This window comes from Acinonyx jubatus, chromosome X, assembly GCF_027475565.1.
Source record: "Acinonyx jubatus isolate Ajub_Pintada_27869175 chromosome X, VMU_Ajub_asm_v1.0, whole genome shotgun sequence".
NCBI classification, from domain to species: domain Eukaryota; kingdom Metazoa; phylum Chordata; class Mammalia; order Carnivora; family Felidae; genus Acinonyx; species Acinonyx jubatus.
This window is the reverse complement of record NC_069389.1, coordinates 112,761,410-112,782,887: the sequence shown is the minus strand read 5'-3', so window position 1 is coordinate 112,782,887 and position 21,478 is coordinate 112,761,410. Positions and strand designations below refer to the sequence as shown.

The window sequence follows — 21,478 nt, the reverse complement described above, 5'->3', positions numbered from 1 at the left end:
CCTGGGGAGGTGTGGGGCGGGGGCTTTTGGAGCTACACACAGAAGGCCCTTCAGAATTTGCTCTGGCCCCATTCCCACTCTGAGAATCACTGCAGTGTGCACCACCCTTACTGAGGGAAGTGTTGTACCTCAGGTCTGTTGAAGCAGGAAAAGGCAAGCCACCTAATTACAGTTCAGCTCCTTTGTGTGTCTATCTCCCTCACACATTCACCCTTCCCCATGAAATAGGTGTGACTGTCTTTACTTGTAAACCTGAACTTGTACGTTCCACAACAGTAGAAACAGCTTTATTTTATTGAAAAAAAGTTACTCTAAAGACGAATAAGCATTAGTGACAAATCTTTCTGAGAAATTATGTATGCAACATTAAGTTAATGAAACCAAATGACCTCATTTGATCACATAGCCTTCAACTCTGAAATCCCAGAATATCTCTTTACAAATCGATGATAAACTGACTAGAAAGGGAAATAGTAACAACACTATAAAAATCCAAATATTCCTTCAGTTCCCCCAACTAAATTTTTATACACAGAGCAATTCTATTTCAACTGGAGAACAAAAGGCTATTGCTTTGTTTCTAGGGGGCTGTGCTTGAGACAGTAGGCCAAATGCACATCTGTGCCTTGAACACCACGGGAAAATTCCCATGAACACCCCATTGCTAGTGCTAGCCTGACCATATCTTCCTATCCACCACAAAGTCAGCCTAACGAAGTTTGCAGCAGCTTAGAGTAAAGAACACTGCTCTCGGGCCTGGATTACAGAGTTCTCTAGAACTCCTGGACCACCTTGAAGTGCTTCAAGGGTGTAAATGTATTGGATTGAATTTAATTTTAGAAAAACACTCTAAACTCTTTGTTAAAACTATAGTAAACATAATATGCTCACACAAATGCACCATGTGTGAGCACAATGAAAGCCATAGGTGTATTTCTTTATGTAGTGCAGAACAGGTTTGGGGCAGATCTCAAAATATAGTTCTTCCTGTCAGATCCAATATGGATTTGAACTTCTTGGACATACGTCACTGACTGGAGGAATTCTAGGTTTTCACTCACGTTTTTGATTTAGGCCCGTACTGGTCCACTCCTATAAAATTGTGCACAAGAAGAGGGTCACAGAATACAAATTTTGGGCCCAGTGAAATGCAAGATAAGGCACAGTCATCACACGATCACCACTTCTGCCTAATTTCTGCATGATAGTCAGTTGTAGGATTACAAAGGTACATATAATATGTGGCATTATGAGGATATTATCACACTCTAAAGTATTTCAGCAGGCTTTCTGTAGGGGCTTCTTGTCAGACCCCATTAACGATGCGGCATGGGAGTTAACAGAGTTTGTTAGTGATTCAGATTTAAAATAAAGATGTTCTCTCCTAATCCTCTTTTGTGTTTCAGGATCAGTCAAGTTTAAGTGTCCTGAGATTGTTGGCATGCTATTTAACACCTGTTACCATTTGCAACTACTACACTTCCTGTGATTCATCTGGATTTTCATGTGGGCATTCAACACAAAATCCATTAATAAAAGTAGACAATAAGACTTTTATATGAATGCCACGGTCATCCAGATGCCTAGCTACCTAATTTCTATGTCCATCAAAACAACTTCCATCATTCTCAGTGAGGTATGTAATGAATGTTAGGACATTGAATTTATAAAAATATACATAATGCATTTATAACAGGTTTTTGTCTGTTTTTCACATCATGAATGAAATTTTAAGAACATAGGGTTCTGCTACTTGAAGGAAAAAGGAAGGAAGGAAAAGAGGAAAAGAAGAAGAGGAAAGGAGGAGAGAAAGAAGAGAAAGAAGGGAGATTTGGACATCACTGGCCAAGTTATAACACTGGCCTGGGAAACTAGAGCCATGAATTCTAGTTGATTCTTTCTCGGACATGCTGTGTTCCCTTGAACATTTAAGTCCTTCTCCCTCAAGGCCTTGAGTCTCCAATCTGTGAAATGCATGCATTTAGCAAAGATTTCCTGAGCACTTCTCTTAACTCGGAGCTGTGCCTGGTGTGGGGGTACAATGGTAGAACAGGCATGGCCCCTGCCCTCATGAGGCTTATCATCAGAGGGAAGAGAGAGAATGAACAGGTTGAGCACAGCAGCAGTAATTCTCTCTGCCATCAGGGAGATGCAATCAGGCTATCACGAGGGTCAAGTCAGAAGATTCATGCAGACGTGATTCGGAAATTCAAAGCATTGGCCAACTGCAGGCTGTCTCAGGTTGAAGTTTGGTTGTTTTGTTGACATTAGCAGTTTTGTCTCCCCGATACAAGCTCCTTGAAGATAGAGATCAACTTCAATGCTTTTTCTTTAGCTCTTTGTAGAGATGGTACATAATAAATATTTAGGTCATTTATTGTTTTACTATAAATTTGCTCCCTCCCCCACTGCTATATTCCACATTTGGTCTCCCTTCATTTCCCGAGAAACACCAGGCTTAATGCCTCTGAGTTTCTGGCCATGGTGCTGCCAAAGCCTGGACTTCTGTTTCCCCACCCTCTCCAGCCGTCACAGGTCTTCTCCCTCCTCACCCTGTGGATTTCAGAGAATGGGAATCTTGCCCCATGTCATGAAATCGTAGGCTTAACGCCCTGAGCCACCCAGGCACCCGCCCCCCCAAGGTGATTCTTTTAAATGCAAATCAGGTCAAGAAACACCTCTACTCAAAACCATGCAAGAGCTCCCCATATCATTCCCAATAAAAGCCAAGGGACTCACATAACGCTCTGTCATCTGGCCCTATTACTACTCTGCCTCCATTTCCATTTACTCTCCCCTTTATTCACCCCATTTCATCCTCACTCATCTTGTCATTCCTTTGCTTTATCAGGCATTTCTCTACTTCCCCCACCTCTCCCCATACCCCACTTGTAGCAGTTACCCCAGATATGGAGATGGCATACTCTCCCTACTTTAAATCTCAGCTCACAGGTCACCTTTTCATTACAACTTTCCACCCCACCCCACCCCCGTTCCCCTTACCCTTGCCTTTCTTTTGCTTTGTTTGAAGCACATATCACCGTCTGACATACTCTATATTATTGACTTGTTATGTTTATTGCCTATTGTCTGTCTCTGCTCTCTTGGCTGTAAGTTACATGAAGGCAGAAGCTTTTTTTCTTTTGGCTTACTCCTACACCCCCAGCCTCTATGTGGGACCTACCTGGAGAGTAGGGATCAGTATACACTTTTCTCAAATGACTAAGTGGATGAATAAATAAATACTACAAATTTCTTATATGAGGAAGCTACACACATCAGGGAAGCAGCCATTGCACAAAATATTTGGGGGTGGGGAGAAAAATGAAAAAACACATTTTGGGGGAGATCTTAATTAGGATTGTCTTCAGATACTAGGGACATGGTCTGACGGTCTTTGTCCTTAAGGCTGAATTTACCTTTTGGAGACTACCAGAAGTCTCTCAGAGCCAAGGATAGTCAAAACAGAAGGTGAACAAATTGGACATTATCATTTTACATTGAAAAATAAATTTTGATATTACAAGATCATGTTTAATTCTTTGGCTCATAGGCCTGTCATAAAGCCGTTCTCGGGAAGGAGTTCCAAAAACATTTCATCTGCCTGCTGCAAAGTTTAAATTGGTATGTGGTTTTCTAATGGAACATTTTTGAAGTTAAGGGTTCGGATTTTTTTTAAGCACCGCATTCATCCTTTGCAACATTGCCAAGATAATGACATCCACTGAATTTAGATAGTCTAGCAAAATTCAGCTCTTGATTCCTATCAGATGTCAGTATAGAGAGTTTTCTCCCTTCAGAAAGTGTGGGCTGTTAAGTCTGGTGGAGCTGGAAAAGACGCCTGGGTCTGAAGGGTCTTGATTCCATTGATACTGATGGTTAGTGCCATCGTTGCTGTAGTTTAGTAAGGGGAGAAGAAAGTTTAGTTAGGGTTGACATTAAAGGAAATTGTTGAGTTGTTTTCTTTTGGCTTCTAGTATTCTTAATAGTGTATTTTTATTATTAGTTGTTTGTATTATAATCCCATAGTATAATTGAACTACTTTCTAAGTATGCTTTAGTAGGTTTTCTTTTATGCTTATAATCACCCTACCTCTTCTCTGGGTGATGAGTGTCCATACAGGTCCTAGTACTTTTTAATTGGTCACTGATATCAAATGAGTAATAAGCTATGATTTAACATCATGGTTGCTTTTTAAGCAGTCCTTCCTAATACTGGGTCCTTATTTAGTTAATGGCTGATTTCGCTCTCTGCTCTATTGCTCCGACTCCACAGGTTTTTCTTTGGTCTCCTAGCATCAGACTGTATAGACACCACTGTTTGTCCTTCTACTTTTAACTGTCAGCATACAGAGAAACCCTTGAGCAGGTGATCAGGCCTTCCTATAGTTGTTTCTGATTCTTTGTCCTGATACTATAGAGCCAAGACATCACATAGGTTTCATCTCAAGTTCTAAGGCAAACAATTTACATCTGTTGGAGCACTGTGTTGAGGAGTGTGTAGCCAGTCTAGCTGGATGGGAAAGCATGTCATAATTGATTAGTGATGTATGCCATCAGCTTATGATAGGAGAGCTTCTCTGTCCCACCATGTTGCAGCTCCCTTATTCTCCTATATAAGGTCAATCATCCCCCCCCAAAATAGCCTAATTTTTTGTCCCACTGGTTGCCTAGTGGGCCCCAAATTCCCAGGTGTCAACCTCCAGCCACTGAAGGCACAAGTTGCGTGAACAGAGTGGTAACAGTCTTATTTTTTAATGTTTATTTATTTATTTTGAGTGAGCACGAGCAGGGGAGGGGCAGAGAGAGAGACGGAGACACAGAATCCCAAGCAGGCTCACGGGGGCTCAGTCCCATGAACCACAAGATCATGACCTGAGCCAAAATCAAGAGCTGGATACTTAACTGGACGAGCTGCCCAGGCGCCCCAGAGTGGTCATGGTCTTGATCTCCCTCCTATCATACTGCTAGGTTTCCCTCAACCTACACCTATGATCTCATGGGGATGTTTCCGTGACCAGGTGAATAAAGGGAAGATTTAAGCCCAAGAGGCACATGCTGGCCCCAAAGTGGTCTCTTACAGTATAACAACTTCTCTTAGACCTGCCCCCCTTCTTCCTGAGACCTCTCTGTTATTTACATCTGGTATTAGTTGCCTCTGCCACTGGATTTTAGCCTCCCACTGGATTGCTGTTCTCAAGACCTCGTTTTTGTTGTTGTTGTTTTTTTTCATTTTTCTTCTGTCTCTGATCCCAACTCTCACCCCTTCCCAGCTTGATTCTTTGTAGATCATTGAAACTTGATTGGAATCCTCTTACCCCTGATCCTGCTGTAACCAACAGTGCACTCTAAAATTGAACCACAAGGTTGGAAAGGCTCCTTGCTATACTCTCCTGGTTCCTGAAAACTGTATCACAACTCATTTGATAAACTGTTTAATGACATCATGGATTATCTTTCATTTTCTGCTAACCACTCATCATTTAGGAAGAGAACTCAGGTTCCCGGACACTGAATACTTATTCCACATCTATTATCAGTGAGCAATTTACTCTCAAGACGATTTGTTAAGGTCCCAGACTAACTATGGAACCAAGCCTGCAAAGAATTTCTATGTTAAGAAGTCTAAAAGTGTTCTTGTTCTCTTTCCAAATACAGAGATAAACATTCTTGATAATATGAGCATACATTCTAATTAATTAGTCAAAAGTTGTGTAGAAATAGCAATACTTTGTATGCCAGAAAAAGTACTGGTGGTAGTTAATAAATAATAATTATATCCTCATTTTCAGTAATCTGAAAAATAGTGTGAATAGAACAGATGAGTGGTTTCCCACAGCTGAATAAAAATCAAAATAATTAGCATAGTATCATAAAAGTTCACTTTAGAGACCAGCTATTTTTAGGACTCTATCCTTGCAAATATCCTAAGATACCCTACACAAAATAAATAAAAGAAGGAAGAAGGAGAACTGCCACGAACAGCTCCAGTGACTTATTCTGAATAAGAATGAAAGATGCTTGGCCTTGGAAAAACAAAGTGAGAAATAGACCAAAATGTCGTCCACATAAAACACACCAGCAAAGGGCGCCTGGGTGGCTCAGTCTGTTAAGCGTCCAACTCTTGGTTTTGGCTCAGGTCATGATCTCACACAGTTCGTGAGTTCGAGCCCCACATCGAGCTCCGTGCTGTCATTGCGGACCCTGCTTGGAACTTTCTCTCTCTCCCTTTCTCTCTGGCCCTCCTCCACTTGTTCATTCTCTCTCTCTCTCTCTCTCTCTCTCTCTCTCTCTCTCTCTGTGTCTCTCTGTCTCTCTCTCTTTCTCTCTCAAAATAAATAAAAACTTTAAAAACAAAACACCAGCAAAGTGGACAAACTGCAGACCCATGTCCTGAAGAGCAGGGATCCACTACCTGGTGCTGAAAACATAGTCAGGAAGTCCTGGCTAATTGAAAAAGGTACAAGAATTGCTCACAATAATTTGAAAACAACTGATAAAATCTGTTGTCACAGAAAGGACAAAGTTCATTAATTTCCCATCTCCTGAAGGTAGAAGTTAATTGACTGTAAACAGGCCATTCAAGCTTAGAGATTTATTATTTACCTACTTCTTGTAAATAGTTTAGCATCTTTAAACAGAGGAACAAGGCAAAAAATTCAAGACTAAATTAAGTCATATAAATTGTGTCCTCCTGGATATTGGTTCAAATACACTTGATTCCCAAAATATGGGTACTACCCTGAGTCTGTTGATGAAGTAACATTTTTTTAAATACCATCACCAACCAACCAGAGAGCAGAATGTCCAAGGTCAGAATAGCAGCTCTAATGCTGAAATTTATTTTGGACACATTGCACATTACAGGTTTCTTTTGTGAAATATGGCCATAGTAGAAAGCCTCCAAAAGCACAGGTTGTAATTGTGTGGCCATGGGAAGTTCTGGATTCTACAGCCATAGTTGGATGATCGAGAAATGCATTTCCAGCTGTTGGCTGACCATATCCACCGTGTGCCCCGTATGTATCTTCGATTCAGTATGCCCAGATTAGACTCATTGCTTCTTCCCTACCTTGCCAAAAACAAAAAAAGCAAAGCAAACAAAAACTTAAAGCAAACTACTCTTCTCCTCCTCATTTTCTTATCTAAGAATGGTGTCCGTGTTCATCCAGTCACTGCCACCAGACACCTGCGAGCCATGCTTAACACCTCCCTCTCGCTGCCTGTATTCAGTCCATCATGTCCGATTGATTCTGCCTACAAAATAGATTAAGTTTGACCTGTTTCTCCATCAGCATCAGCCAAGTTTATCATCATCTCTCAGTTCCTTTACTGCAAAAGCCTCCTAAGTGGTCTCTGTCATTCACTTCAAACCTTTCCTATTTATTCTCTGTGCAGCAACCAGACTGATTTTTCCCCCCAAAGACAAAAATCTGGCCATGTCACCCTGTTGCTTAAACTCCTTGATGGCTCCCCATTGCTCTTAGCGGGGGGGAAAAGAGCCAAATTATTCCAATGGCTTCTAAGGTCTTAAGGTCTTTGGGACAGAGTGTGTCTGAGTAGTACAGAATTCCATCACTTCAAATCATATGACTCCATCAACTCAAATGATATTAAATGTTTGACCCAGGTACAATAAAAATTAGGTAATGACAAAACCTAGAAGGTATCCAAATAATCCATGATATCCAGGGATGCAGAACTATATCCCAGGTAAAATGCATGGGCTTAGGGCCACCAGTGACCTAGCAGGTCAAACTGAGGTAATTAGAGTTAATTGGCATGTTAAGCTGTGACTTAGGTAGAATCATCCATGAAGTAGCACCCAGTTCTCTAACTTTTGACGAAGATCCCTAATCTGTAACCATACTGTGGTCACAAGTTTTTGACCCTCTAACAATATTATGGCCACAAATCTTTGAGCAAACAAGTAGAGCCCATCAAAGATGGTGACTCAGCTCTCCTAGTTGGATAAGTGATTTTGCAAACTCAGGAGAGTTGCCAGATCGAATACAAGGTGCCCAGTTGAATTTCAGTTTCTAAAATGTTATTCGTTGTTCATCTGAAATTCAAACTTAACTAGGTATCTTATGTTTTATCAGCTAAATCTGGCGACCCAGGTAGTAAAATCTAGCATTAAGTATATGTAAGTATTGAAGCAAATCAAACGCTCAGTAAATAACTTATTTTAGGAATACATTTTGTTATTATGATAATCTGTGTATGTGTTTGTAATTTAAGGTACTGTATTTGAAACATTTGATAGAAATGGACCTGTTAAAGATTCTAAAATGATAGCTTTAATTTGAAATGTTTAATTATCATTAAACTATTGAAAGGGTAAGATTTTGTTATGTGTATATACAAAACTCAAGAAAGCTTAGCAGAATGTGACTTATTACCATTATAATTGTGACTAATTAAATTTGTAAGCATTGTTATAGGACTTAGAAACATTTTGCTTATGAGGTATGTAAGATTACCCTGTCAAGCATTGGGAAGGTTTATGGGAATCGAATTTATTCAATTTCTAAATGTATTTAGGGTAGACATTTAAGGGAAAGTCTATTGAGAGTTACTCAGAGAACAAGTGAAGTGATTTTTTGAATTTTTGTACAGAAATGCTAGATTTATGTCTAGAATGTTGAACTTAAAGGCTTAAAGACAAATTTGATTTTCAATTTAGAGCTCTGATTAGTGAACATTAATGTGATCACAACTGAATGCAGCTTCACCCTCACCACACCCCAGTCACACTAGACTTTTTCCAGGCCTCTCTAGGCTGCTTCCCACCACAGGTGTTTGCCCCAAGTTGTTCCTTCTTCCTTGAGGCCATCTATACTCCCACCCCACTGGCCCCTGATTAACTCCTCTCCCTTCAGATCTCAGCCATAACTTCAGAACTCCCTAAGTAGGTCAAATCTCAGTACATGCTCGGCAGTATAGGGACTAAGAGGCTATTAGTGGTTATGGTTATTATTGCTGGATTTTTTACCTCTTCCTTTTCTTTCTTGGCACTTGTCTTAGTTATAATTAGGGTCACTTTGTTTATAAGCTCCACAAGGGCAAAGACTACATTTGTCTTTATTCATCATTTTATTCTAGGTGGATGGTGGCATCTGTAACATACCAGCCACTCAATAAACACGTGTGGAAACAAGAGGCAGAGGTCAGCAAAGACAGATCCCGTTCTTTTTCAGGAGGTGAACTTTGGGGCTGAAAACCTGCATAAGCACCTACGCTCACAGATCTCCCTTCCCTCCTTGCAAACCCAGGCTCTCTCCTCTCTGTGTAGACACAAGGGAAGTTTATATTTATACTTTTGAGGAAGTCAACTTAGGGACACCAGGCTGAAAACAAAGGATGTACACGAAAGTCTAAATGCCGAATGGCAAGGAGCCTCAATAGTCCCCTTTCCCTGCTTGGCTCCCAAAATGCTGTTAGCCAAGTTCCTATCACCCAGGAAGAATGGAGCATTTCTCTCCAGAGTAAGAGACAGAGATACTGACAGCTAGTCCCTTATTAATTGCCCTCCAAGGCTACCAATCAAAAACACTACTCATAAACAGAAGCTTATCGGTTTGTTTGTGCATGGCCATTAAATACAATGGAGAGCAAATCTAAAGAAAGCCTCCAACATGAAAGAAAAAACCAAAATGAAACAACTCAGTGGAACTAGACAATCCATAAAGTAGAAAAACTTCAAAATATTTATAATTAGTTGTTTTAAGATTAGAAATGTCAAACCTATGAAAATATTAAATCGAGGATATTTTTCAAAAGAAAAACAATCACATTTAGAATAAGAAAGAGCTCTTGAAATTTAAAGCATACTTGCCAAATTTTAAAATCCATTAGAGGTGGTAGGGGATAAAGTTGAGACTATTTCCCAAAAGTAGAGCTAAAGACAAAAAATCAAAGACTCAATTGAGGAGAACCCATGCCCAAATAAGAGAGGTTTCAGAAATAGAGAACAAGGAAAGCAAAGGGGTAGAAAATCAAAGAAATAAAACAAGAAAACTTCCTGAAACAGAAGGGTATGTTTGCATATTAAGAGGGCACACTCCTGCTCAGCACAAAGCATCATTACCAAGTGTTAAAGCAGAATAAAAGACTTTTTCAAGATTCAGGGTATTGCAAACACCTATCGCCCAGGAATCCTCCCAGGTTGGAGAACCTCAGTCTCTTCCCTCCTGTGTTTCTCGTTTACTCTCCCACTACTGCCACACTCACAACACTTTGGACGCCACATGTTTTCCCCACACCACCAAGCAATTCTCCTACGTGGGCTGGGTGTCCTACTATTCAACCCAATTCTGATACTATCCACCCAAGATGGCGTCAGACCCTGCAGGTTAGTGGCTCAGTCCCCCAACACTGCCCTCCATCCCCTACTTCAGATGCCAGTTTCCAAGTCCAGGTTGTCACCTGTGCCTCTGGCTGCCTAGCTATAGATCAGAGGTCCCAACGACCAGGGGTTGAATTAACTTGCTACAGGGCTCACAGAACTCAGAGAAACATTCTACTTACTAGATTACTGCTTTATTACAAAGGATATTAGAAGATATGAATCAACAGCCAAATGAAGACATACATTGGGCGAGGTCCTGAACAAAGGAGCTCCTGTCCCTGTGGAGGTTGGGGCCCCACTGGGCGGCACGTGGATGCATCCTGGTTCAGTAACCCAGAAACGCTACGGAACTGTCCTTTTGGGTTTTTAGGGAGGCTTCATTACACAGTCGTGATTGATTAAATCATTGGCCGTAGGTGATTGAACTCAATCTTCAGCCCCTTTCCCCTCCCCGGAGGTCAGGGGGTGGGACTGAAAATTCCAACCCAGGGTTTGCTGGGTTGGTTCCCCTGGCTACCAGCCCCCAAAGTTACATTACCTAGGGGCTCTTCCAAAAGTTACATCATTAACATAACAAAAGACACCTTTGTTGCTCTCATCACTTAGGAAATTACAAGGGTTCTAGGAGTTCCGTGCTTGGGACCAGACCAAATACACATTTCTTATTATACAACACAATATCACACCTTTTTAGCAAGCTCTTTGCGGTTGGTCTGCACCAAAACAAAAAAGTAAACCAAGAATGAATAAGGTGGAGCCCAGGAAACTGGGGATCGACAGAAGAAAGAAGGGAAGAAGATTCCTCCAGGCAATGGTGAAGGAGAGCCCCCAGGATGGCAGTTGTGGAACTGGCTTAGAGAGCAAGCAGTCCAGATTGGAGTGGGGAAGGTCGGGGTGAAGGACCGGAAGAGGTGGGGGGAAGAGTGAAGGAAGGGAGGAAGGGATGGAAGAACACCTGATGTGTGTGATTGTAACCAGTGGTTTTTGCGGTCTAAGGAAATTGTAGGGAGCAGTATATAAATAAAACAAAGAAACAGCAAACAAGGGAATTGTTATTCTATGGAGAGTAAACTGGCAGCTATGTACAGTATTTACATAATCAAAATAATGTTTGCACAGATAATACTGATTTTTAATTCATTATTTTTTCAACGTTTATTTTTGAGAGAGACCGAGTGTGAACAGGGGAGGGGCAGAGAGAGGGAGACTGTTTCCATTTAACAAATTTTACACATCATCCGTTAAGTTGCAACTTATGGAACAAATAAATCAAGTTCCATAAGTTGCAACTTAACGGATGATGTGTAAAATGTCAAAAACAAGTAATAACTGTAGAAGCATATTACTAAGCAATGTGGAAATATTCCATACTCCAGACCAAGAAAAAAGCTGAAAAAGGTTAATGTGGTTGCCTCTGGAGAACGGACTGGAGTGAGGTTGAGGGTAGGGGACTCCTGTTGTTCTTGTCAAGACATGTAACACAATTTACCTTTTTAAACTGTGTGATCTGATTTGTAAAAAAAAAAGATTTATGGGGGCGTGTGGGTGGCTCAGTCAGTTGAGCCTGGGACTCTCGATTTTGGCTCAGGTGATGATCCCAGGGTCATGGGATCGAGCTCCACGTTGGGCTCTGTGCTGAGTATAGAGCCTGCTTAAAATTCTCTCTCTCCTTCCGCCCCTCTCCCCCACTTACTCTCTCTCTAATATTAAAAAAAAAAATTATGAAACAAACGGGAGCACCTAACATTGTACGCAACAACCTTTTACTATCGGATGAATGATGGACGTGTTTCCCACTGTAGCGAGCGAGCAGCACCCACGTCGCCTGTTACCTCTACCACTGAAAGAACCACCTAATGACCTCGCTTAGGAACTTGAGTTCGAATTCTGACTGTCAGGCACCAGCTACAAGATTAGGACCTCAAAACAACTCTCTGAGCCTCCGTTTCCTCAGCTGTAAAATGCAGGTAATACTATCATTCTTAAAAGGTTGTGAGGAAGGAAGGAGTTCCTAGTGAAAGCAAAGGTGACAATGCGATGCTCTGCCATAAAGGACCTCAAAGGCTCCCATTACCTTTAAAATGGAGTCGGGCTCCTTTGGCGTTTCTGCCAGGCTCAGTCAGTAGAACATAGAACTCTTGATCTCAGGGTCGTGGTCTCGAGCCCCACGTTGCCAGTGGAGCTTACTTAAAAAAATTTTTTTAAACATTTGTCATAAATAAATAAAATGAAGTCATACTCCATCAAAGAACTCCACAGTCTATACTCGGCCCTCTTTATTGTACCCTGCACCTCAATCCTACAGGCATCTTACAATCCAGCTTTATCAGACTGTGCCATTCCCCACGCGCTTTCACATGCCTACCTTTTTGCTCCCTAACCTTCCACCTGGAATGCCTCCTCTCACTTCCTGATTCTCCCCGCCCCCACCTCACTATATCCACCTGTAGCCGTCCTGCCCGTTCCTCATTGCCCAGCTCAAATCACACTTCCTTTTGCAGACTTCCCTAGATTTTACCAGTCACGTGCCATCTACCCATCCCCTATACTCCCACTGGGCTCTGTATTCCATTTTACCACAGTTCTCTGTACACACCTGCTGTTCCTTCCAGACCACTGCTTTTTAGAGTGTAGATCAGCATCACCTGGAGTTCTTGGTTGCAATTCAGACTCCGGGGCTCCACTTCAACCCAGTGGAATCAGAAGCTCTGCCATTGAGTGCCAAAAATCTGCATTTTCACAAGCTCTGCAGGCAGTTCTTAGGCCTAATAAAGTTCTGGAACATTTGCCCAAGACTGAGACACCCCTCCAAAAGAATCACGCCTCACTCTTCGGCGGATTCGTTCTCCCTTCATATCTGTTGCCCATGATATAGGAATCCTTCAGTAAAGGCTTTAAACCTAATTTAATGTGGGCACCAGGGCATCTTGGAATGGAAGCCATGGCTGCAATTTTCAAGAGTTCCACAACACCTTCTACAGGTTTGCTTTCAGTGAATTTTACTTTGAAGACCAGGGAAAGCACTCAGAGATCTCAAGGATTTCAAAATGCATCATTCTCCTTTCTCTCCACATTTCCAAGTCCACTCTTGAGTTTCCAGAAATGTATAATAAAAGGTATAGCTTTTAATAACTACTACACTAGAAAAAGAACTGTCTGTAGCAGTTCTTAATCAGAGTGAGAATAATGTTCTTACGCTTCATCCCTGCAGCTTTTAATATCTGTACACTATATTTAATCATCTGGGCCCCTTAATTTACTGACATTTAAATGATCTCAAATTAGATTTCCCGGAGCACTGTTCCAAATAAGTAACTTTTTAAGATAATGCAGGGTCTTATTAGTTGCGAATCGTGCCACGGGTTGCCAAACTGGTTGCATTTTCTACACCTTCCTGAAAAATTACCCCATTTCTATGTAAAGAATGTTGTCAGTGCGGTCAGAGTGTGTAAGTACGTAACCATCTGAGTTTCTACATTTTAGCCAGAATAACATGAAAAAAGTATAACAATAGATAAGAGGCTTCTTTCTCATCCTTTGTGCAAAGCAGGTTCAACCTTTAAACACTTTAAATTATAATATTTTTCTATCCCTACTGTATTACTTGCACGTGTGTCATTGCATTTGGTCCTCAAAACATCCTGCGAAGCTTCATAGAGTTGCAATTATTTATTCAGCTTTACAGATGAAGAAAACGGTTTTCAGGGAAGTCGTGCAATTTCGCCCAAAGCATACCATTAGAGCTTAAACCCAAATCTTCTGACAGTAAAAAGCATGTTCATTTGACCGTATCAGAGTTTCTGAAACCTTTTGGACTGCCACAGTTAGGACATATATCCCTAAGCTCTAACTACTCACTTCTCCTCACCGCTCAAGACACCACTGATTATGTAACTGACAAGCTGTAGCCACTCCAGCTCCCTACAAGTGCCTTTAAGAGATGGTGAGATCACACAGTACAGGCAGCCTCTACTTCATACACATACAAAGCCAGGCCTTCCTAGACTCCCAATTGGAAATGGATGGCAGAGTACAAGTGCCCTCTTTGTGACATGCGAAGCCTCCAGCCTTATCGCCGTCCCTAGCATACACGAGGCCTGGCCTGCATAGGAGGTACCTCCAGTGGCGATGGTGCTCAATTATTTAAGGAATGCACTAGAGATTACACGTTCCCTCAAAACTTGGGGATTTGGCTGAATTGAAAGCTCATCGGGATTGAATGCCTTAACTACTCAAAAAGAAGCCCCGTGTCACCCTATATTACTCCAAGCACAGTGACCAGAACCAAGGACATAGTAGTCACAAGCCAAGTACAAAGGCTTCAAGAAAACCACCTGGAGGTCGTGACGTATATCTCCTGGAGAACATAGGAGCTGGTTCCTCCTGTCACCTGGAAGTCTAAAGATGAAAGACAGGGTAGCGTGGGCTCTAGGGGGATCTGCTGGCATGGCCAGAGTTTAATGGGAAAAGGTGTTTTCCACAGTGAACAAGAAACACTGGGGAAGGTCGATGGGTGTGAGCCACCCTGAAACAACCCAACCCAAGAGATCTGGCTAGCAAGGCAGGGATATCTCCAAAGAAAATGAGCCTTGGGTGTACTGCCAGAAGCAGAAGGAGAGTGGTGGGAGGAGTCAAAAGTAGTCAATTCTGAGGATGTGTCACCCAGGTAAAGATGGTGCAGTGCAATGTCACCGTGGCGGGTAACTCCAGAGAGTCCTTAAAAGCACTTCACAAGCAAAAGAGGCAGCACTGGGAGCGTGCACCAGACCCAGAGCGTGCCAATGCAGGATTCACACTGCACCACTCAAGTAGGATCTCATCCATTTCCTTCCATCCATCAGATCTAGAGGCCCAAGTGAAGCCAGAAACAGCATCATGGGTGGAAGAGTAGGAGGGCAAGAGCTGAAAGGCATGGAAGAAAGACTGTGCCCCTTTGGTGGACTCCATGACATGCTGCCCATCTCCTCATGCGGGAATGCAGGACCCACTCCCCTACCCCTGCAGTGCCGCCACTTGACAGCCCTCAGCTCTCAGCCCCTTTAGGAGAGTGCCTCAGCTGAGAAAAAGCCACCTTGCCTCAGGTCACGTGCTCTTTCAAGGGTGGCCCTCGTGCGATGGCTGATCAAGGCAGGGTATAAAGGCCTGGTCCCCTCACCCAACTCAGGACAACTCTGAAGGGTCATCTCCGCTTCAGAGCTCCCCAGAACGTTGGCCAAAACCACTGCAATGCATTGCAGCTCAACTTTTTCCCCTACCCAATCCTGCATCTCTCCCCTCCTTTCCTATCCACAGGTGCTGATCCCAAGAGCACCCTCGCAGACTCTGCTTCCCAGGAACACAACCTGCAACAGCTCCAACTTCGCTATTTGGAAGCTTCTGAGGCCAGAGAGCAGCTTCAAATTGAAAGAGACTCAAGTTCTGATTTTTATCCGACTGAGCTTTTTAATCCCTAAGATTGAGATTGTTCATTAAAAACTACACATGACTGAAAAAGTGATGGAATCTGCCAAAGATTCTGTACAAGAGCAAGAAGGGAGAACTTATGGAATGGATTTGAAAGTCACTCGTGACAGGGGCGCCCGGGTGGCTCAGTCAGTTGAGCCACCGATTCTTGATTTCGGCTCAAGTCATGATCCCAGGGTCGTGGGATCAAGCCCCTGCTTAATATTCTCTCTCTCTCCCTCTGCCCCTCTCCCCTGCCTGTATGTTCTCTCTCTCTCTCTCTCTCTCTCTCTGAAAAATAAACTAAGAAGAAAGAAAGTCACTTGCGACAAATTAATTTCATAATTTCACCCCACTGAGTCCAGCCTGGTTAATAAGCTAGTTATATAAATCTCATACCACAGTTTTCCTGGTGTCAGAGCTTCGTTCTCCCCTAGTATCCAGTTTGGGACGTGATTGCTGTTACCTCTAAATCTGTCTGTCTCCTAGGAGGCCATACAGTGATTCCAGTGATGCTTCCAGAACTCCAAATGTGTTTGCCACTCATTTGGATGAACTTTCACAGGGTTTGTTGGTTAGTTCATTTGTTTCTCCTCAATGGTGGGAACTCTTTATTCTGTGAACCCATTTTTGATTTGGGGGTATATTTAAAAGTGACCCAACCAAACCACTGAATCAGGTAGGTAATAATGTCCTCAGCCCAAGATATTTTTTATTTTGTTTTTTTTTTAATTTTTTTAATGTTTGTTTATTTTTGAAGGAGAGAGAGAGAGACAGAGTGTGAGTGGGGGAGGGGCAGAGAGCGCGAGACACAGAATCGGAAGCAGGCTCCAGGCCCTGAGCTGTCAGCTCAGAGCTTGATGTGGGGCTCAAACTCACAAACCACAAGATCATGACCTGAGCCACAGCTGGGACGCTTAACCGACTGAGGCACCCAGGCGCCCCTATTTTAAAGTAAAGTTATAAGAAAAATGTCTTCATTCAGCTGGATGACTGCCTCTACAAGCAAAAAGAATTCTGGACATATTTTGAGCAATGGCAGGATCTTTAGGATGAAGCGAATATTTGTATATGTCTAAGTTCTGCTATGTTTATTTTCTGGGCGTCATGTATCTTGAATTGTCGATTGCACTACTATTTGTAGATAACTCATGAAGGCTCTGAAGATGAGAGGGGATCCCCTGGTGCTGGGTACTGGCAGTGATGCCAGCAGAATAGCAAAGTATTCAAGGCAAAGAGCCTCACACCATGTTCTATATCAGGTAGCCTCTGTTAGTTATGAAATTGCCAAGACCAGACATTCGGAAAACTGTTACACTTATGCTATTGGAACACATAAAATATCACCCCGTTCCCACCCCCATCACATATACTTGTATTTCAAAATACAGAAAAACTTCATAGAAAGCACAACTGACATTTGATTCACTAATTAACAAAATGGGATTTAGGCTGGAAATCATTTTTAGCAAGCGTAGAGCATAAGCCTCAGCAAACCAGCCGCCTTGTGCTCTGAGGGCCAGAAGGAGCGGGAAGAATTTGATGAGCTGACAGCTGGTTGCTTTCGCCAGTCTTTCCCGTGGAGGACCTAGAAGATCTAAACATGATCCATCTTATTATGGCCTTCAAATATCAGCCCAATATATACACAAGTTAAAAACATATACAAGCGTGCACCTCTACCCTGACTACATAAAGTTTACATTAGGGTGGATCCAATAGCTGAGATCGAGGGTAGGCATCTACTAGAAAAAGAAAATAGGCATGGGGGAAAGAAGACAGTACAAATTTTTAATATCTCAGTCTTAGTTTGGAGCTTGGGGTATGAAAACTCTGACATCACAATAAGAAAAATCAATACAGAGGCAGCAAGATGGACACAGGATTCTGGAACAAGTGCAGAAAAGGACAGTCGGTTCAGCAACAAACAGGAGAAGCTACTGAAGCAGCTGAAATTTGCAGCATGCCTGGAAAAAAAGGTGGATATGAGCAAAGTAAATTTGGAGGTTATAAAGCCTTGGGTAACAAAACGAGTAATAGAAATCCGTGGGCTTGAGGATGATGTTGTGATTGAGTTTATATTCAATGATCTGGAAGTGAAGAATCCAGTCTCAGAAATAATGCAAATCAACCTGACTGGGCTTTTGAATGGAAAAAATGCCAGAGAATTTATGGGAGAACTGTGGGCCCAGCTCTTAAGTGCACAAGAAAACATTGCTGGAATCCCTTCTGCTTCTCTAGAACTGAAGAAAGAAGAAATAGAACAGAGGCAAATTAAAGAAGAAAAGTTGGCATCTTTGAAAAAGCAAGATGAATACAAGCATAAGAGGGATAAGGAAGAAAAAGCAGCAGAGAAAAAAAGGGAGAGGTCTGGAAGCCCAAGAAGATGCAAATTCAGGTCTCCTTCCCCCAGAAGATGAGTTTCCCCTGTCAGGAGAGAGAGAAAGTGCAGTTATTCTCCATGTGCCCACCACAGAACCAAGAGCCAGAGTCCTTCCCCTGCTCCAGAAAAGAAGGAAAAAACTCCAGAGCTCCCAGAACCATCAGTGAAAGTAAAAGGACCTTCAGTACAAGAGGCCATTTCTACTAGTAACATCCTGAAAGTTCCCAAACCTGAACCTGTACCAGAGTCTAAAGAATCTTCTCTGGAGAAAAACTCCAAAAAAGAAAGAGAAGGAGAAACCTGACCAAGATCTCAGTCACATTCAAAATCAAGATCCCAGACACCGTCTGTTCTCCTTCTCATACTCAACCTAGACGGTGTCATAGATCCCGATCAGGATCAAACTCACCTCGAAGGTGGCCATCTCCTCGAAGAAGAACTCCACCAAGAGGAATGCCGCCTCCACCCAGGTATAGGAGGAGTAGATCTCCAGGGAGGCGAAGGCGTTCGTTCATCAGCATCCTTGTCTGGAAGTAGTTCATCATACTCTTCATCTGGTTTGTGGTCACTGCCAAAGAATCCTCCTGAGAGGACATCCAGCCCCCCTCAAAAAAGTGGTAGGCTATCTCCTTCAGCAAGTCCTCTGAGGTGAAGGCATGCATAAGCCATCACCTCCAGCAACTCCACAGCCTAAAACTCATCATTCCCAAACACCTCAGCAGTCAAACCGTACAAGAAAAAGTCCTGGTTCTGTCTCTCCAGGGAGAACTTCAGCGACAAAACACAAAGGTACCAAGAAAAAAGACTCCCCTTCAGCAGCACCTAAGCCTAGAAAAGTAGAGTTACCTGAATTGGAAGAAAATAAATGTGGCAAAATAGCTGTAGCAGATTCTGTGCAGCAGAAACATCAGTACAGATGACAGAACCAGCAGTATTCATATGATTCTCGTTCCTCTTCTTCCTCAGAAGATGAGTGACCCAAGAGGGCCCATGTGAATGAAGAATAGTGAGGTAGGCAGGTGGTGGAGACATTCCCCTTCTGGGAGTACCTCTCCATCACCTTGAAAGCACCAGAAAGAGACTTCTCCTCGTGGTAGATGGAGGGGGAGCCCCTTCCCACCATCCACCAGAAGGCTCTGTTCTCCTCCTCTTCATAGGCGCAGGTTTCCCATGCTGCCACCTCGACGAAGGACTCCTTTTCTCCACCCCCCCCCACCATCAGCACTCACCTTCCCCAAGAAGATACTCTCCTCCAGTACAGCAGAGATACTCTCCTTCTCTGCCTCCAAAGGGAAAAATGGCTTCTCCCCCTCCCCTCCTAAATGCAGGAAATTGCCATCTTCACCACCAAACTGTCAGGTCTCCCATTCTCCACCTCCCGAAGAAGCTCCCCAGTCACCAAGAGACATTCGCCTTCATTATCATAAAAGCATAGGAAAGTGTCTTCCCTGAGCTAATCTACCTCAGAGCCCCAGTCACCACAACCAAACAAACGGCATTCGTCCTCACCATGGCCTCGAGCTCCTCAGACTTCCTCAAGTCCTCCACCCATTCAAAGAGGAGCATCATCATCAGCCCAAAGAAGGCAGTCCCCATCTCCACATATGAGGCCCATTAGGAGCATCTCCAGAACTCTGAAAAACCAAAAAGACAAAAAAGGCTCCCTCACCAAGCCCTCAGTCTGTAAGGAAGGTCTCACCCTCCTGATTTGTCTCAAGATCTCCTGAGCCAGCAGTTAAAAAACCCCAGCACCTCAGTCTCCTGTCCAGTCTGTCACCCTCTACCAACTGGTCACCAGCAGTACCGGTCAAAAAGGCTAAAAGCCCAACACCAAGCCCATCTCTGGCGAGGAACTCGGACCCCAAAGGAGGTGGAAAGAAAAAGAAGAAAAAGAGGGACAAGAAACACAAGAAGGATAAGCACAAGAAGCACAAAACACAGGAAGGAAAAGGCCGTGGCTTCAGCCACTGTGGCTGTGGCTGCTGTAACCCCTGCAGCCATTGCTGCTCCCACAACCACAACAGCACAGCAGGAATCAGAGGCAGAGCCTGAGCCTAAGAAGGAGACCAAAAGTGAGCCCAAAGACAACCTCGACGACTTAGAAAACCACCTGCACGAAAAGGTGCTAGGTCGATACGGAAGGCTCAAGTGTCCCCACAGTCTTAGGTGGGAATGTGTGTCATGATGTACGTTTTATTCGGTTTGTATGCAATTCAATTTCAGAATTGCTAGAGTGTGTTTGAGCTTTAAACTGTATAACATTTGTTGTAATAATTGCTAGATTGAAGTTCACTGTATAAAAAAAGGGCACGGATTTACACTGTGAAAAGTGTCCACAGTGTGTTAGTGACATTCTTTCGTTGACAGCTGACATAAATTCATTTACAGTGAAATATTTTAGCCAAAAATAAATCCCCTTTTTTAAAAATGGGGTTTAAATATTGTTGGCATTCTTATGGTTAAAGGCCTTGGCTATTCCCAGAGGTTTTTCTTTCTTTTCATTTTTTTTCTTTATTTTTTCTTATTTGAATCTTAGCACCCATTTAAGTTATAATGCTTCCAACCTTATATGGTTTGCAAGCTATCCCAGACCACTGTTGAACTACCACAGAAGTATAAATGACTATTTTAATGCCACAATCTTTCCTGTTGCCTGTGGAGTCCCTGGTGAAATGAATCCGGGTTTGAGCTCTAGGATGAGACAGAAAATGAAAGCATGTTGTTTGCCAGGACACTGTGGGTTTATATGGATGTGTTACAAGTTGGTTTGGAACACTGCAATTTCATTCTATTCTGTTGTGGGGTTTTTTTGGTAAAGGCAATTAACTAGTTCCAGGAAGGATCCTTCAGTTATATAAAAGTTTGTTTTATGAAATGTCACAGCTCCATTCATAATTTTGTCTTGGTCTTCCAACTGGTATATACAACTTTCAGAGCTCTCATATTTGGAAGGCTGGAAGGGCCCAGACTTTGAAATAGTGTGCTGTTTTCACTGTTTCTGTTTTGTTTTGTTTTGTTGTTGTTTTTAAACTAAAGCTATATAAAGCTTGTGGATTAAACAGAGCAAATTTCTAAATTAAAAAAAGAAGAAAAATTGATACAGTTCTATTTTCTTTTACAAAGCAAACAGCAAGCAACAGAGCAACTGTGTTTGGCCTGGCACAGAGTTGAACACTGCAGGGAATAGAGAGAGAAATGAATGAGACATGGACTGTGGCCCTGAAAAACTCACACTGCAGAGAGGGAAGTAGACACACAAATAATTACAGAATAGTGTGATACATGGACGAATGGCCCCATAA

General features: G+C 42.6%; 1 protein-coding gene and 1 pseudogene across 1 annotated transcript in view; both read left to right on the top strand.

The window, feature by feature from the left end:
• The window catches only part of LOC128311449 (uncharacterized), a 73,817-nt gene that overhangs the window by 20,593 nt on the left and 31,746 nt on the right, over nucleotides 1–21,478 (top strand). The gene's annotated exons all lie outside the window — the stretch shown is intronic.
• Nucleotides 16,808–21,413, top strand: LOC106976205 (serine/arginine repetitive matrix protein 1-like; annotated as a pseudogene).